Below are 15,963 nucleotides of genomic sequence, written 5' to 3'. Positions count from 1 at the left end.
CCTGCAGACTATAAAAGAGAAACCAACCCAAAAAGTTTGGTTGATTAGTCTGTGGCATTCTTTTAAACTGTTGCTTATGGCGGTCTCTGTGAGCTTCTCAGTGACATTCAGCCATCCAGGTATCCCGCCTGCAGTAGACGGAATGTGGCAATGGAACGCTGGCTGCGCGTGTCATAATAGGCTCTGAGCCTTTATATACCTGCGCACAGCAGCAGCCACCTTCAGTCTGCTGCTGGACAGCCAGCAGCAGCAGCAGCAGGAGAGGTAATTAATCAGCAACCCTCCTGCTAAGGGTAGACAGCTGCTCGTTCCACCCCCCCCCCCCGCCTTAATTGGTTCTCCTCCCTTCCAACGGTGTTGAGGCGGGTGGGAACAGCCGGGGGTTGAGGGTACTGTGCTAAAAGAGGTGGAGCTATGCAGATCTAAAACGCGTGGATTGCAGCAGCAGCAAGCCGAAAAGTGCAGGCATGTGAGGGATCTAGAGGTTGACAGCATGTCTTCTTAACGGGAGTCCAGGTGGCCATCTCCACAAATGGACTTTTCAGAATCCTTGGGTGGCACCGTAGTCGGAAACCAATTCTGGTTATCGCTTCTCGGCCTTTTGGCTAAGATCAAGTGTAGTATCTGTTCTTATCAGTTTAATATCTGATACGTCCCCTATCTGGGGACCATATATTAAATGGATTTTTAGAACAGGGAGATGGAAAAAGAGCTTGCTCTGTCCACTCCACGCATTGACCTGGTATTGCAGTATCTCCAGGACCGGTGCACCCCTTCTTTAATGCAGTTTCTAAAATCAGAAAGAATTGAATTCAATGCTTTTTGTTCATTTTGCTTGTTTGTCGGATTTTGGGATGGACTCTTTGGCTTTGCTTTTCTTCTCCTCATTGGATTTTTCATGTTAAAAGTTGCAGAAGCCAGATGACAAGCTCATTTTGGTTCAACTTCAGCAACTGTGCATTGCATTGCCATGTAATGTAATGTAATGCAATGCTATCTATCTAGCTCTCCCTCTATACTTCCTTTTGGATAAACAGACATATTAGGCAAGCATTTTGGAGCTTTCACCTAAATAACTACAGGTGGTGAGATAAGCTGCACAATATAATTGACCTTTCAGTATATTGTTGCACACACACCATCTATTTAGCAAATGCCCTTGTTATCAACAGCAGCCTTTTAAACTCACCTGAGCTAACAGGTATGTGAGCTGGTTACTCTGCTGCGCTTAAAATTTCTTTTTTGGTTTGCTACAATGCCTTTTCTGAAACGTTGTCTCCCTCTGCTGGAACACTGACTTCTTTCATTTAATGCCTGCAGACTATAAAAGAGAAACCAACCCAAAAAGTTTGGTTGATTAGTCTGTGGCATTCTTTTAAACTGTTGCTTATGGCGGTCTCTGTGAGCTTCTCAGTGACATTCAGCCATCCAGGTATCCCGCCTGCAGTAGACGGAATGTGGCAATGGAACGCTGGCTGCGCGTGTCATAATAGGCTCTGAGCCTTTATATACCTGCGCACAGCAGCAGCCACCTTCAGTCTGCTGCTGGACAGCCAGCAGCAGCAGCAGCAGGAGAGGTAATTAATCAGCAACCCTCCTGCTAAGGGTAGACAGCTGCTCGTTCCACCCCCCCCCCCCGCCTTAATTGGTTCTCCTCCCTTCCAACGGTGTTGAGGCGGGTGGGAACAGCCGGGGGTTGAGGGTACTGTGCTAAAAGAGGTGGAGTTATGCAGATCTAAAACGCGTGGATTGCAGCAGCAGCAAGCCGAAAAGTGCAGGCATGTGAGGGATCTAGAGGTTGACAGCATGTCTTCTTAACGGGAGTCCAGGTGGCCATCTCCACAAATGGACTTTTCAGAATCCTTGGGTGGCACCGTAGTCGGAAACCAATTCTGGTTATCGCTTCTCGGCCTTTTGGCTAAGATCAAGTGTAGTATCTGTTCTTATCAGTTTAATATCTGATACGTCCCCTATCTGGGGACCATATATTAAATGGATTTTTAGAACAGGGAGATGGAAAAAGAGCTTGCTCTGTCCACTCCACGCATTGACCTGGTATTGCAGTATCTCCAGGACCGGTGCACCCCTTCTTTAATGCAGTTTCTAAAATCAGAAAGAATTGAATTCAATGCTTTTTGTTCATTTTGCTTGTTTGTCGGATTTTGGGATGGACTCTTTGGCTTTGCTTTTCTTCTCCTCATTGGATTTTTCATGTTAAAAGTTGCAGAAGCCAGATGACAAGCTCATTTTGGTTCAACTTCAGCAACTGTGCATTGCATTGCCATGTAATGTAATGTAATGCAATGCTATCTATCTAGCTCTCCCTCTATACTTCCTTTTGGATAAACAGACATATTAGGCAAGCATTTTGGAGCTTTCACCTAAATAACTACAGGTGGTGAGATAAGCTGCACAATATAATTGACCTTTCAGTATATTGTTGCACACACACCATCTATTTAGCAAATGCCCTTGTTATCAACAGCAGCCTTTTAAACTCACCTGAGCTAACAGGTATGTGAGCTGGTTACTCTGCTGCGCTTAAAATTTCTTTTTTGGTTTGCTACAATGCCTTTTCTGAAACGTTGTCTCCCTCTGCTGGAACACTGACTTCTTTCATTTAATGCCTGCAGACTATAAAAGAGAAACCAACCCAAAAAGTTTGGTTGATTAGTCTGTGGCATTCTTTTAAACTGTTGCTTATGGCGGTCTCTGTGAGCTTCTCAGTGACATTCAGCCATCCAGGTATCCCGCCTGCAGTAGACGGAATGTGGCAATGGAACGCTGGCTGCGCGTGTCATAATAGGCTCTGAGCCTTTATATACCTGCGCACAGCAGCAGCCACCTTCAGTCTGCTGCTGGACAGCCAGCAGCAGCAGCAGCAGGAGAGGTAATTAATCAGCAACCCTCCTGCTAAGGGTAGACAGCTGCTCGTTCCACCCCCCCCCCCCGCCTTAATTGGTTCTCCTCCCTTCCAACGGTGTTGAGGCGGGTGGGAACAGCCGGGGGTTGAGGGTACTGTGCTAAAAGAGGTGGAGTTATGCAGATCTAAAACGCGTGGATTGCAGCAGCAGCAAGCCGAAAAGTGCAGGCATGTGAGGGATCTAGAGGTTGACAGCATGTCTTCTTAACGGGAGTCCAGGTGGCCATCTCCACAAATGGACTTTTCAGAATCCTTGGGTGGCACCGTAGTCGGAAACCAATTCTGGTTATCGCTTCTCGGCCTTTTGGCTAAGATCAAGTGTAGTATCTGTTCTTATCAGTTTAATATCTGATACGTCCCCTATCTGGGGACCATATATTAAATGGATTTTTAGAACAGAGAGATGGAAAAAGAGCTTGCTCTGTCCACTCCACGCATTGACATGGTATTGCAGTATCTCCAGGACCGGTGCACCCCTTCTTTAATGCAGTTTCTAAAATCAGAAAGAATTGAATTCAATGCTTTTTGTTCATTTTGCTTGTTTGTCGGATTTTGGGATGGACTCTTTGGCTTTGCTTTTCTTCTCCTCATTGGATTTTTCATGTTAAAAGTTGCAGAAGCCAGATGACAAGCTCATTTTGGTTCAACTTCAGCAACTGTGCATTGCATTGCCATGTAATGTAATGTAATGCAATGCTATCTATCTAGCTCTCCCTCTATACTTCCTTTTGGATAAACAGACATATTAGGCAAGCATTTTGGAGCTTTCACCTAAATAACTACAGGTGGTGAGATAAGCTGCACAATATAATTGACCTTTCAGTATATTGTTGCACACACACCATCTATTTAGCAAATGCCCTTGTTATCAACAGCAGCCTTTTAAACTCACCTGAGCTAACAGGTATGTGAGCTGGTTACTCTGCTGCGCTTAAAATTTCTTTTTTGGTTTGCTACAATGCCTTTTCTGAAACGTTGTCTCCCTCTGCTGGAACACTGACTTCTTTCATTTAATGCCTGCAGACTATAAAAGAGAAACCAACCCAAAAAGTTTGGTTGATTAGTCTGTGGCATTCTTTTAAACTGTTGCTTATGGCGGTCTCTGTGAGCTTCTCAGTGACATTCAGCCATCCAGGTATCCCGCCTGCAGTAGACGGAATGTGGCAATGGAACGCTGGCTGCGCGTGTCATAATAGGCTCTGAGCCTTTATATACCTGCGCACAGCAGCAGCCACCTTCAGTCTGCTGCTGGACAGCCAGCAGCAGCAGCAGCAGGAGAGGTAATTAATCAGCAATCCTCCTGCTAAGGGTAGACAGCTGCTCATTCCACCCCCCCCCCCGCCTTAATTGGTTCTCCTCCCTTCCAACGGTGTTGAGGCGGGTGGGAACAGCCGGGGGTTGAGGGTACTGTGCTAAAAGAGGTGGAGTTATGCAGATCTAAAACGCGTGGATTGCAGCAGCAGCAAGCCGAAAAGTGCAGGCATGTGAGGGATCTAGAGGTTGACAGCATGTCTTCTTAACGGGAGTCCAGGTGGCCATCTCCACAAATGGACTTTTCAGAATCCTTGGGTGGCACCGTAGTCGGAAACCAATTCTGGTTATCGCTTCTCGGCCTTTTGGCTAAGATCAAGTGTAGTATCTGTTCTTATCAGTTTAATATCTGATACGTCCCCTATCTGGGGACCATATATTAAATGGATTTTTAGAACAGGGAGATGGAAAAAGAGCTTGCTCTGTCCACTCCACGCATTGACCTGGTATTGCAGTATCTCCAGGACCGGTGCACCCCTTCTTTAATGCAGTTTCTAAAATCAGAAAGAATTGAATTCAATGCTTTTTGTTCATTTTGCTTGTTTGTCGGATTTTGGGATGGACTCTTTGGCTTTGCTTTTCTTCTCCTCATTGGATTTTTCATGTTAAAAGTTGCAGAAGCCAGATGACAAGCTCATTTTGGTTCAACTTCAGCAACTGTGCATTGCATTGCCATGTAATGTAATGTAATGCAATGCTATCTATCTAGCTCTCCCTCTATACTTCCTTTTGGATAAACAGACATATTAGGCAAGCATTTTGGAGCTTTCACCTAAATAACTACAGGTGGTGAGATAAGCTGCACAATATAATTGACCTTTCAGTATATTGTTGCACACACACCATCTATTTAGCAAATGCCCTTGTTATCAACAGCAGCCTTTTAAACTCACCTGAGCTAACAGGTATGTGAGCTGGTTACTCTGCTGCGCTTAAAATTTCTTTTTTGGTTTGCTACAATGCCTTTTCTGAAACGTTGTCTCCCTCTGCTGGAACACTGACTTCTTTCATTTAATGCCTGCAGACTATAAAAGAGAAACCAACCCAAAAAGTTTGGTTGATTAGTCTGTGGCATTCTTTTAAACTGTTGCTTATGGCGGTCTCTGTGAGCTTCTCAGTGACATTCAGCCATCCAGGTATCCCGCCTGCAGTAGACGGAATGTGGCAATGGAACGCTGGCTGCGCGTGTCATAATAGGCTCTGAGCCTTTATATACCTGCGCACAGCAGCAGCCACCTTCAGTCTGCTGCTGGACAGCCAGCAGCAGCAGCAGCAGGAGAGGTAATTAATCAGCAACCCTCCTGCTAAGGGTAGACAGCTGCTCATTCCACCCCCCCCCCCGCCTTAATTGGTTCTCCTCCCTTCCAACGGTGTTGAGGCAGGTGGGAACAGCCGGGGGTTGAGGGTACTGTGCTAAAAGAGGTGGAGTTATGCAGATCTAAAACGCGTGGATTGCAGCAGCAGCAAGCCGAAAAGTGCAGGCATGTGAGGGATCTAGAGGTTGACAGCATGTCTTCTTAACGGGAGTCCAGGTGGCCATCTCCACAAATGGACTTTTCAGAATCCTTGGGTGGCACCGTAGTCGGAAACCAATTCTGGTTATCGCTTCTCGGCCTTTTGGCTAAGATCAAGTGTAGTATCTGTTCTTATCAGTTTAATATCTGATACGTCCCCTATCTGGGGACCATATATTAAATGGATTTTTAGAACAGGGAGATGGAAAAAGAGCTTGCTCTGTCCACTCCACGCATTGACCTGGTATTGCAGTATCTCCAGGACCGGTGCACCCCTTCTTTAATGCAGTTTCTAAAATCAGAAAGAATTTAATTCAATGCTTTTTGTTCATTTTGCTTGTTTGTCGGATTTTGGGATGGACTCTTTGGCTTTGCTTTTCTTCTCCTCATTGGATTTTTCATGTTAAAAGTTGCAGAAGCCAGATGACAAGCTCATTTTGGTTCAACTTCAGCAACTGTGCATTGCATTGCCATGTAATGTAATGTAATGCAATGCTATCTATCTAGCTCTCCCTCTATACTTCCTTTTGGATAAACAGACATATTAGGCAAGCATTTTGGAGCTTTCACCTAAATAACTACAGGTGGTGAGATAAGCTGCACAATATAATTGACCTTTCAGTATATTGTTGCACACACACCATCTATTTAGCAAATGCCCTTGTTATCAACAGCAGCCTTTTAAACTCACCTGAGCTAACAGGTATGTGAGCTGGTTACTCTGCTGCGCTTAAAATTTCTTTTTTGGTTTGCTACAATGCCTTTTCTGAAACGTTGTCTCCCTCTGCTGGAACACTGACTTCTTTCATTTAATGCCTGCAGACTATAAAAGAGAAACCAACCCAAAAAGTTTGGTTGATTAGTCTGTGGCATTCTTTTAAACTGTTGCTTATGGTGGTCTCTGTGAGCTTCTCAGTGACATTCAGCCATCCAGGTATCCCGCCTGCAGTAGACGGAATGTGGCAATGGAACGCTGGCTGCGCGTGTCATAATAGGCTCTGAGCCTTTATATACCTGCGCACAGCAGCAGCCACCTTCAGTCTGCTGCTGGACAGCCAGCAGCAGCAGCAGCAGGAGAGGTAATTAATCAGCAACCCTCCTGCTAAGGGTAGACAGCTGCTCGTTCCACCCCCCCCCACCTTAATTGGTTCTCCTCCCTTCCAACGGTGTTGAGGCGGGTGGGAACAGCCGGGGGTTGAGGGTACTGTGCTAAAAGAGGTGGAGTTATGCAGATCTAAAATGCGTGGATTGCAGCAGCAGCAAGCCGAAAAGTGCAGGCATGTGAGGGATCTAGAGGTTGACAGCATGTCTTCTTAACGGGAGTCCAGGTGGCCATCTCCACAAATGGACTTTTCAGAATCCTTGGGTGGCACCGTAGTCGGAAACCAATTCTGGTTATCGCTTCTCGGCCTTTTGGCTAAGATCAAGTGTAGTATCTGTTCTTATCAGTTTAATATCTGATACGTCCCCTATCTGGGGACCATATATTAAATGGATTTTTAGAACAGGGAGATGGAAAAAGAGCTTGCTCTGTCCACTCCACGCATTGACCTGGTATTGCAGTATCTCCAGGACCGGTGCACCCCTTCTTTAATGCAGTTTCTAAAATCAGAAAGAATTGAATTCAATGCTTTTTGTTCATTTTGCTTGTTTGTCGGATTTTGGGATGGACTCTTTGGCTTTGCTTTTCTTCTCCTCATTGGATTTTTCATGTTAAAAGTTGCAGAAGCCAGATGACAAGCTCATTTTGGTTCAACTTCAGCAACTGTGCATTGCATTGCCATGTAATGTAATGTAATGCAATGCTATCTATCTAGCTCTCCCTCTATACTTCCTTTTGGATAAACAGACATATTAGGCAAGCATTTTGGAGCTTTCACCTAAATAACTACAGGTGGTGAGATAAGCTGCACAATATAATTGACCTTTCAGTATATTGTTGCACACACACCATCTATTTAGCAAATGCCCTTGTTATCAACAGCAGCCTTTTAAACTCACCTGAGCTAACAGGTATGTGAGCTGGTTACCTGCTGCGCTTAAAATTTCTTTTTTGGTTTGCTACAATGCCTTTTCTGAAACGTTGTCTCCCTCTGCTGGAACACTGACTTCTTTCATTTAATGCCTGCAGACTATAAAAGAGAAACCAACCCAAAAAGTTTGGTTGATTAGTCTGTGGCATTCTTTTAAACTGTTGCTTATGGGCTCTCTGTGAGCTTCTCAGTGACATTCAGCCATCCAGGTATCCCGCCTGCAGTAGACGGAATGTGGCAATGGAACGCTGGCTGCGCGTGTCATAATAGGCTCTGAGCCTTTATATACCTGCGCACAGCAGCAGCCACCTTCAGTCTGCTGCTGGAAGCCAGCAGCAGCAGCAGCAGGAGAGGTAATTAATCAGCAACCTCCTGCTAAGGGTAGACAGCTGCTCGTTCCACCCCCCCCCCCCCGCCTTAATTGGTTCTCCTCCCTTCCAACGGTGTTGAGGCGGGTGGGAACAGCCGGGGGTTGAGGGTACTGTGCTAAAAGAGGTGGAGTTATGCAGATCTAAAACGCGTGGATTGCAGCAGCAGCAAGCCGAAAAGTGCAGGCATGTGAGGGATCTAGAGGTTGACAGCATGTCTTCTTAACGGGAGTCCAGGTGGCCATCTCCACAAATGGACTTTTCAGAATCCTTGGGTGGCACCGTAGTCGGAAACCAATTCTGGTTATCGCTTCTCGGCCTTTTGGCTAAGATCAAGTGTAGTATCTGTTCTTATCAGTTTAATATCTGATACGTCCCCTATCTGGGGACCATATATTAAATGGATTTTTAGAACAGGGAGATGGAAAAAGAGCTTGCTCTGTCCACTCCATGCATTGACCTGGTATTGCAGTATCTCCAGGACCGGTGCACCCCTTCTTTAATGCAGTTTCTAAAATCAGAAAGAATTGAATTCAATGCTTTTTGTTCATTTTGCTTGTTTGTCGGATTTTGGGATGGACTCTTTGGCTTTGCTTTTCTTCTCCTCATTGGATTTTTCATGTTAAAAGTTGCAGAAGCCAGATGACAAGCTCATTTTGGTTCAACTTCAGCAACTGTGCATTGCATTGCCATGTAATGTAATGTAATGCAATGCTATCTATCTAGCTCTCCCTCTATACTTCCTTTTGGATAAACAGACATATTAGGCAAGCATTTTGGAGCTTTCACCTAAAATAACTACAGGTGGTGAGATAAGCTGCACAATATAATTGACCTTTCAGTATATTGTTGCACACACACCATCTATTTAGCAAATGCCCTTGTTATCAACAGCAGCCTTTTAAACTCACCTGAGCTAACAGGTATGTGAGCTGGTTACTCTGCTGCGCTTAAAATTTCTTTTTTGGTTTGCTACAATGCCTTTTCTGAAACGTTGTCTCCCTCTGCTGGAACACTGACTTCTTTCATTTAATGCCTGCAGACTATAAAAGAGAAACCAACCCAAAAAGTTTGGTTGATTAGTCTGTGGCATTCTTTTAAACTGTTGCTTATGGTGGTCTCTGTGAGCTTCTCAGTGACATTCAGCCATCCAGGTATCCCGCCTGCAGTAGACGGAATGTGGCAATGGAACGCTGGCTGCGCGTGTCATAATAGGCTCTGAGCCTTTATATACCTGCGCACAGCAGCAGCCACCTTCAGTCTGCTGCTGGACAGCCAGCAGCAGCAGCAGCAGGAGAGGTAATTAATCAGCAACCCTCCTGCTAAGGGTAGACAGCTGCTCGTTCCACCCCCCCCCACCTTAATTGGTTCTCCTCCCTTCCAACGGTGTTGAGGCGGGTGGGAACAGCCGGGGGTTGAGGGTACTGTGCTAAAAGAGGTGGAGTTATGCAGATCTAAAATGCGTGGATTGCAGCAGCAGCAAGCCGAAAAGTGCAGGCATGTGAGGGATCTAGAGGTTGACAGCATGTCTTCTTAACGGGAGTCCAGGTGGCCATCTCCACAAATGGACTTTTCAGAATCCTTGGGTGGCACCGTAGTCGGAAACCAATTCTGGTTATCGCTTCTCGGCCTTTTGGCTAAGATCAAGTGTAGTATCTGTTCTTATCAGTTTAATATCTGATACGTCCCCTATCTGGGGACCATATATTAAATGGATTTTTAGAACAGGGAGATGGAAAAAGAGCTTGCTCTGTCCACTCCACGCATTGACCTGGTATTGCAGTATCTCCAGGACCGGTGCACCCCTTCTTTAATGCAGTTTCTAAAATCAGAAAGAATTGAATTCAATGCTTTTTGTTCATTTTGCTTGTTTGTCGGATTTTGGGATGGACTCTTTGGCTTTGCTTTTCTTCTCCTCATTGGATTTTTCATGTTAAAAGTTGCAGAAGCCAGATGACAAGCTCATTTTGGTTCAACTTCAGCAACTGTGCATTGCATTGCCATGTAATGTAATGTAATGCAATGCTATCTATCTAGCTCTCCCTCTATACTTCCTTTTGGATAAACAGACATATTAGGCAAGCATTTTGGAGCTTTCACCTAAATAACTACAGGTGGTGAGATAAGCTGCACAATATAATTGACCTTTCAGTATATTGTTGCACACACACCATCTATTTAGCAAATGCCCTTGTTATCAACAGCAGCCTTTTAAACTCACCTGAGCTAACAGGTATGTGAGCTGGTTACTCTGCTGCGCTTAAAATTTCTTTTTTGGTTTGCTACAATGCCTTTTCTGAAACGTTGTCTCCCTCTGCTGGAACACTGACTTCTTTCATTTAATGCCTGCAGACTATAAAAGAGAAACCAACCCAAAAAGTTTGGTTGATTAGTCTGTGGCATTCTTTTAAACTGTTGCTTATGGCGGTCTCTGTGAGCTTCTCAGTGACATTCAGCCATCCAGGTATCCCGCCTGCAGTAGACGGAATGTGGCAATGGAACGCTGGCTGCGTGTGTCATAATAGGCTCTGAGCCTTTATATACCTGCGCACAGCAGCAGCCACCTTCAGTCTGCTGCTGGACAGCCAGCAGCAGCAGCAGCAGGAGAGGTAATTAATCAGCAACCCTCCTGCTAAGGGTAGACAGCTGCTCGTTCCACCCCCCCCCCCGCCTTAATTGGTTCTCCTCCCTTCCAACGGTGTTGAGGCGGGTGGGAACAGCCGGGGGTTGAGGGTACTGTGCTAAAAGAGGTGGAGTTATGCAGATCTAAAACGCGTGGATTGCAGCAGCAGCAAGCCGAAAAGTGCAGGCATGTGAGGGATCTAGAGGTTGACAGCATGTCTTCTTAACGGGAGTCCAGGTGGCCATCTCCACAAATGGACTTTTCAGAATCCTTGGGTGGCACCGTAGTCGGAAACCAATTCTGGTTATCGCTTCTCGGCCTTTTGGCTAAGATCAAGTGTAGTATCTGTTCTTATCAGTTTAATATCTGATACGTCCCCTATCTGGGGGGACCATATATTAAATGGATTTTTAGAACAGGGAGATGGAAAAAGAGCTTGCTCTGTCCACTCCACGCATTGACCTGGTATTGCAGTATCTCCAGGACCGGTGCACCCCTTCTTTAATGCAGTTTCTAAAATCAGAAAGAATTGAATTCAATGCTTTTTGTTCATTTTGCTTGTTTGTCGGATTTTGGGATGGACTCTTTGGCTTTGCTTTTCTTCTCCTCATTGGATTTTTCATGTTAAAAGTTGCAGAAGCCAGATGACAAGCTCATTTTGGTTCAACTTCAGCAACTGTGCATTGCATTGCCATGTAATGTAATGTAATGCAATGCTATCTATCTAGCTCTCCCTCTATACTTCCTTTTGGATAAACAGACATATTAGGCAAGCATTTTGGAGCTTTCACCTAAATAACTACAGGTGGTGAGATAAGCTGCACAATATAATTGACCTTTCAGTATATTGTTGCACACACACCATCTATTTAGCAAATGCCCTTGTTATCAACAGCAGCCTTTTAAACTCACCTGAGCTAACAGGTATGTGAGCTGGTTACTCTGCTGCGCTTAAAATTTCTTTTTTGGTTTGCTACAATGCCTTTTCTGAAACGTTGTCTCCCTCTGCTGGAACACTGACTTCTTTCATTTAATGCCTGCAGACTATAAAAGAGAAACCAACCCAAAAAGTTTGGTTGATTAGTCTGTGGCATTCTTTTAAGCTGTTGCTTATGGCGGTCTCTGTGAGCTTCTCAGTGACATTCAGCCATCCAGGTATCCCGCCTGCAGTAGACGGAATGTGGCAATGGAACGCTGGCTGCGCGTGTCATAATAGGCTCTGAGCCTTTATATACCTGCGCACAGCAGCAGCCACCTTCAGTCTGCTGCTGGACAGCCAGCAGCAGCAGCAGCAGGAGAGGTAATTAATCAGCAACCCTCCTGCTAAGGGTAGACAGCTGCTCGTTCCACCCCCCCCCCGCCTTAATTGGTTCTCCTCCCTTCCAACGGTGTTGAGGCGGGTGGGAACAGCCGGGGGTTGAGGGTACTGTGCTAAAAGAGGTGGAGTTATGCAGATCTAAAACGCGTGGATTGCAGCAGCAGCAAGCCGAAAAGTGCAGGCATGTGAGGGATCTAGAGGTTGACAGCATGTCTTCTTAACGGGAGTCCAGGTGGCCATCTCCACAAATGGACTTTTCAGAATCCTTGGGTGGCACCGTAGTCGGAAACCAATTCTGGTTATCGCTTCTCGGCCTTTTGGCTAAGATCAAGTGTAGTATCTGTTCTTATCAGTTTAATATCTGATACGTCCCCTATCTGGGGACCATATATTAAATGGATTTTTAGAACAGGGAGATGGAAAAAGAGCTTGCTCTGTCCACTCCACGCATTGACCTGATATTGCAGTATCTCCAGGACCGGTGCACCCCTTCTTTAATGCAGTTTCTAAAATCAGAAAGAATTGAATTCAATGCTTTTTGTTCATTTTGCTTGTTTGTCGGATTTTGGGATGGACTCTTTGGCTTTGCTTTTCTTCTCCTCATTGGATTTTTCATGTTAAAAGTTGCAGAAGCCAGATGACAAGCTCATTTTGGTTCAACTTCAGCAACTGTGCATTGCATTGCCATGTAATGTAATGTAATGCAATGCTATCCATCTAGCTCTCCCTCTATACTTCCTTTTGGATAAACAGACATATTAGGCAAGCATTTTGGAGCTTTCACCTAAATAACTACAGGTGGTGAGATAAGCTGCACAATATAATTGACCTTTCAGTATATTGTTGCACACACACCATCTATTTAGCAAATGCCCTTGTTATCAACAGCAGCCTTTTAAACTCACCTGAGCTAACAGGTATGTGAGCTGGTTACTCTGCTGCGCTTAAAATTTCTTTTTTGGTTTGCTACAATGCCTTTTCTGAAACGTTGTCTCCCTCTGCTGGAACACTGACTTCTTTCATTTAATGCCTGCAGACTATAAAAGAGAAACCAACCCAAAAAGTTTGGTTGATTAGTCTGTGGCATTCTTTTAAACTGTTGCTTATGGCGGTCTCTGTGAGCTTCTCAGTGACATTCAGCCATCCAGGTATCCCGCCTGCAGTAGACGGAATGTGGCAATGGAACGCTGGCTGCGCGTGTCATAATAGGCTCTGAGCCTTTATATACCTGCGCACAGCAGCAGCCACTTTCAGTCTGCTGCTGGACAGCCAGCAGCAGCAGCAGCAGGAGAGGTAATTAATCAGCAACCCTCCTGCTAAGGGTAGACAGCTGCTCGTTCCACCCCCCCCCCCCCCCGCCTTAATTGGTTCTCCTCCCTTCCAACGGTGTTGAGGCGGGTGGGAACAGCCGGGGGTTGAGGGTACTGTGCTAAAAGAGGTGGAGTTATGCAGATCTAAAACGCGTGGATTGCAGCAGCAGCAAGCCGAAAAGTGCAGGCATGTGAGGGATCTAGAGGTTGACAGCATGTCTTCTTAACGGGAGTCCAGGTGGCCATCTCCACAAATGGACTTTTCAGAATCCTTGGGTGGCACCGTAGTCGGAAACCAATTCTGGTTATCGCTTCTCGGCCTTTTGGCTAAGATCAAGTGTAGTATCTGTTCTTATCAGTTTAATATCTGATACGTCCCCTATCTGGGGGGACCATATATTAAATGGATTTTTAGAACAGGGAGATGGAAAAAGAGCTTGCTCTGTCCACTCCACGCATTGACCTGGTATTGCAGTATCTCCAGGACCGGTGCACCCCTTCTTTAATGCAGTTTCTAAAATCAGAAAGAATTGAATTCAATGCTTTTTGTTCATTTTGCTTGTTTGTCGGATTTTGGGATGGACTCTTTGGCTTTGCTTTTCTTCTCCTCATTGGATTTTTCATGTTAAAAGTTGCAGAAGCCAGATGACAAGCTCATTTTGGTTCAACTTCAGCAACTGTGCATTGCATTGCCATGTAATGTAATGTAATGCAATGCTATCTATCTAGCTCTCCCTCTATACTTCCTTTTGGATAAACAGACATATTAGGCAAGCATTTTGGAGCTTTCACCTAAATAACTACAGGTGGTGAGATAAGCTGCACAATATAATTGACCTTTCAGTATATTGTTGCACACACACCATCTATTTAGCAAATGCCCTTGTTATCAACAGCAGCCTTTTAAACTCACCTGAGCTAACAGGTATGTGAGCTGGTTACTCTGCTGCGCTTAAAATTTCTTTTTTGGTTTGCTACAATGCCTTTTCTGAAACGTTGTCTCCCTCTGCTGGAACACTGACTTCTTTCATTTAATGCCTGCAGACTATAAAAGAGAAACCAACCCAAAAAGTTTGGTTGATTAGTCTGTGGCATTCTTTTAAACTGTTGCTTATGGCGGTCTCTGTGAGCTTCTCAGTGACATTCAGCCATCCAGGTATCCCGCCTGCAGTAGACGGAATGTGGCAATGGAACGCTGGCTGCGCGTGTCATAATAGGCTCTGAGCCTTTATATACCTGCGCACAGCAGCAGCCACCTTCAGTCTGCTGCTGGACAGCCAGCAGCAGCAGCAGCAGGAGAGGTAATTAATCAGCAACCCTCCTGCTAAGGGTAGACAGCTGCTCGTTCCACCCCCCCCCCGCCTTAATTGGTTCTCCTCCCTTCCAACGGTGTTGAGGCGGGTGGGAACAGCCGGGGGTTGAGGGTACTGTGCTAAAAGAGGTGGAGTTATGCAGATCTAAAACGCGTGGATTGCAGCAGCAGCAAGCCGAAAAGTGCAGGCATGTGAGGGATCTAGAGGTTGACAGCATGTCTTCTTAACGGGAGTCCAGGTGGCCATCTCCACAAATGGACTTTTCAGAATCCTTGGGTGGCACCGTAGTCGGAAACCAATTCTGGTTATCGCTTCTCGGCCTTTTGGCTAAGATCAAGTGTAGTATCTGTTCTTATCAGTTTAATATCTGATACGTCCCCTATCTGGGGACCATATATTAAATGGATTTTTAGAACAGGGAGATGGAAAAAGAGCTTGCTCTGTCCACTCCACGCATTGACCTGGTATTGCAGTATCTCCAGGACCGGTGCACCCCTTCTTTAATGCAGTTTCTAAAATCAGAAAGAATTGAATTCAATGCTTTTTGTTCATTTTGCTTGTTTGTCGGATTTTGGGATGGACTCTTTGGCTTTGCTTTTCTTCTCCTCATTGGATTTTTCATGTTAAAAGTTGCAGAAGCCAGATGACAAGCTCATTTTGGTTCAACTTCAGCAACTGTGCATTGCATTGCCATGTAATGTAATGTAATGCAATGCTATCTATCTAGCTCTCCCTCTATACTTCCTTTTGGATAAACAGACATATTAGGCAAGCATTTTGGAGCTTTCACCTAAATAACTACAGGTGGTGAGATAAGCTGCACAATATAATTGACCTTTCAGTATATTGTTGCACACACACCATCTATTTAGCAAATGCCCTTGTTATCAACAGCAGCCTTTTAAACTCACCTGAGCTAACAGGTATGTGAGCTGGTTACTCTGCTGCGCTTAAAATTTCTTTTTTGGTTTGCTACAATGCCTTTTCTGAAACGTTGTCTCCCTCTGCTGGAACACTGACTTCTTTCATTTAATGCCTGCAGACTATAAAAGAGAAACCAACCCAAAAAGTTTGGTTGATTAGTCTGTGGCATTCTTTTAAACTGTTGCTTATGGCGGTCTCTGTGAGCTTCTCAGTGACATTCAGCCATCCAGGTATCCCGCCTGCAGTAGACGGAATGTGGCAATGGAACGCTGGCTGCGCGTGTCATAATAGGCTCTGAGCCTTTATATACCTGCGCACAGCAGCAG

At 45.2% G+C, this 15,963-nt stretch overlaps 12 non-coding genes across 12 annotated transcripts; all 12 read left to right on the top strand.

The window, feature by feature from the left end:
* The first annotated feature begins 585 nt into the window (after positions 1–585).
* Positions 586–776, top strand: LOC141195247 (U2 spliceosomal RNA). Its single transcript, XR_012267847.1, has one exon. It is a non-coding gene; the product is annotated as a U2 spliceosomal RNA (small nuclear RNA).
* Positions 777–1,898: 1,122 nt separating this feature from the next.
* LOC141195246 (U2 spliceosomal RNA) lies at positions 1,899–2,089 on the top strand. Its single transcript, XR_012267846.1, has one exon. It is a non-coding gene; the product is annotated as a U2 spliceosomal RNA (small nuclear RNA).
* Positions 2,090–3,211: 1,122 nt separating this feature from the next.
* LOC141196182 (U2 spliceosomal RNA) lies at positions 3,212–3,402 on the top strand. Its single transcript, XR_012268748.1, has one exon. It is a non-coding gene; the product is annotated as a U2 spliceosomal RNA (small nuclear RNA).
* A 1,121-nt stretch (positions 3,403–4,523) lies between these two features.
* On the top strand, positions 4,524–4,714 carry LOC141195245 (U2 spliceosomal RNA). The gene has a single exon (XR_012267845.1). It is a non-coding gene; the product is annotated as a U2 spliceosomal RNA (small nuclear RNA).
* Positions 4,715–5,835: 1,121 nt separating this feature from the next.
* Positions 5,836–6,026, top strand: LOC141195244 (U2 spliceosomal RNA). Its single transcript, XR_012267844.1, has one exon. It is a non-coding gene; the product is annotated as a U2 spliceosomal RNA (small nuclear RNA).
* A 1,119-nt stretch (positions 6,027–7,145) lies between these two features.
* On the top strand, positions 7,146–7,336 carry LOC141195243 (U2 spliceosomal RNA). The gene has a single exon (XR_012267843.1). It is a non-coding gene; the product is annotated as a U2 spliceosomal RNA (small nuclear RNA).
* A 1,119-nt stretch (positions 7,337–8,455) lies between these two features.
* On the top strand, positions 8,456–8,646 carry LOC141195747 (U2 spliceosomal RNA). Its single transcript, XR_012268325.1, has one exon. It is a non-coding gene; the product is annotated as a U2 spliceosomal RNA (small nuclear RNA).
* Positions 8,647–9,766: 1,120 nt separating this feature from the next.
* LOC141195242 (U2 spliceosomal RNA) lies at positions 9,767–9,957 on the top strand. The gene has a single exon (XR_012267842.1). It is a non-coding gene; the product is annotated as a U2 spliceosomal RNA (small nuclear RNA).
* A 1,121-nt stretch (positions 9,958–11,078) lies between these two features.
* Positions 11,079–11,271, top strand: LOC141196130 (U2 spliceosomal RNA). The gene has a single exon (XR_012268696.1). It is a non-coding gene; the product is annotated as a U2 spliceosomal RNA (small nuclear RNA).
* Positions 11,272–12,391: 1,120 nt separating this feature from the next.
* Positions 12,392–12,582, top strand: LOC141196062 (U2 spliceosomal RNA). The gene has a single exon (XR_012268629.1). It is a non-coding gene; the product is annotated as a U2 spliceosomal RNA (small nuclear RNA).
* A 1,125-nt stretch (positions 12,583–13,707) lies between these two features.
* Positions 13,708–13,900, top strand: LOC141196129 (U2 spliceosomal RNA). Its single transcript, XR_012268695.1, has one exon. It is a non-coding gene; the product is annotated as a U2 spliceosomal RNA (small nuclear RNA).
* A 1,120-nt stretch (positions 13,901–15,020) lies between these two features.
* On the top strand, positions 15,021–15,211 carry LOC141195241 (U2 spliceosomal RNA). The gene has a single exon (XR_012267841.1). It is a non-coding gene; the product is annotated as a U2 spliceosomal RNA (small nuclear RNA).
* The last annotated feature ends 752 nt before the right edge of the window (positions 15,212–15,963 follow it).

The sequence above is a fragment of the Phyllobates terribilis genome, unplaced genomic scaffold (genome assembly GCF_046119375.1).
Source record: "Phyllobates terribilis strain yellow unplaced genomic scaffold, ASM4611937v1 Scaffold_74__1_contigs__length_7073193, whole genome shotgun sequence".
In the NCBI taxonomy this organism is placed as follows: domain Eukaryota; kingdom Metazoa; phylum Chordata; class Amphibia; order Anura; family Dendrobatidae; genus Phyllobates; species Phyllobates terribilis.
Note: the sequence above shows the minus strand (reverse complement) of the source record. Positions and strands in the feature narration are given on the sequence as shown.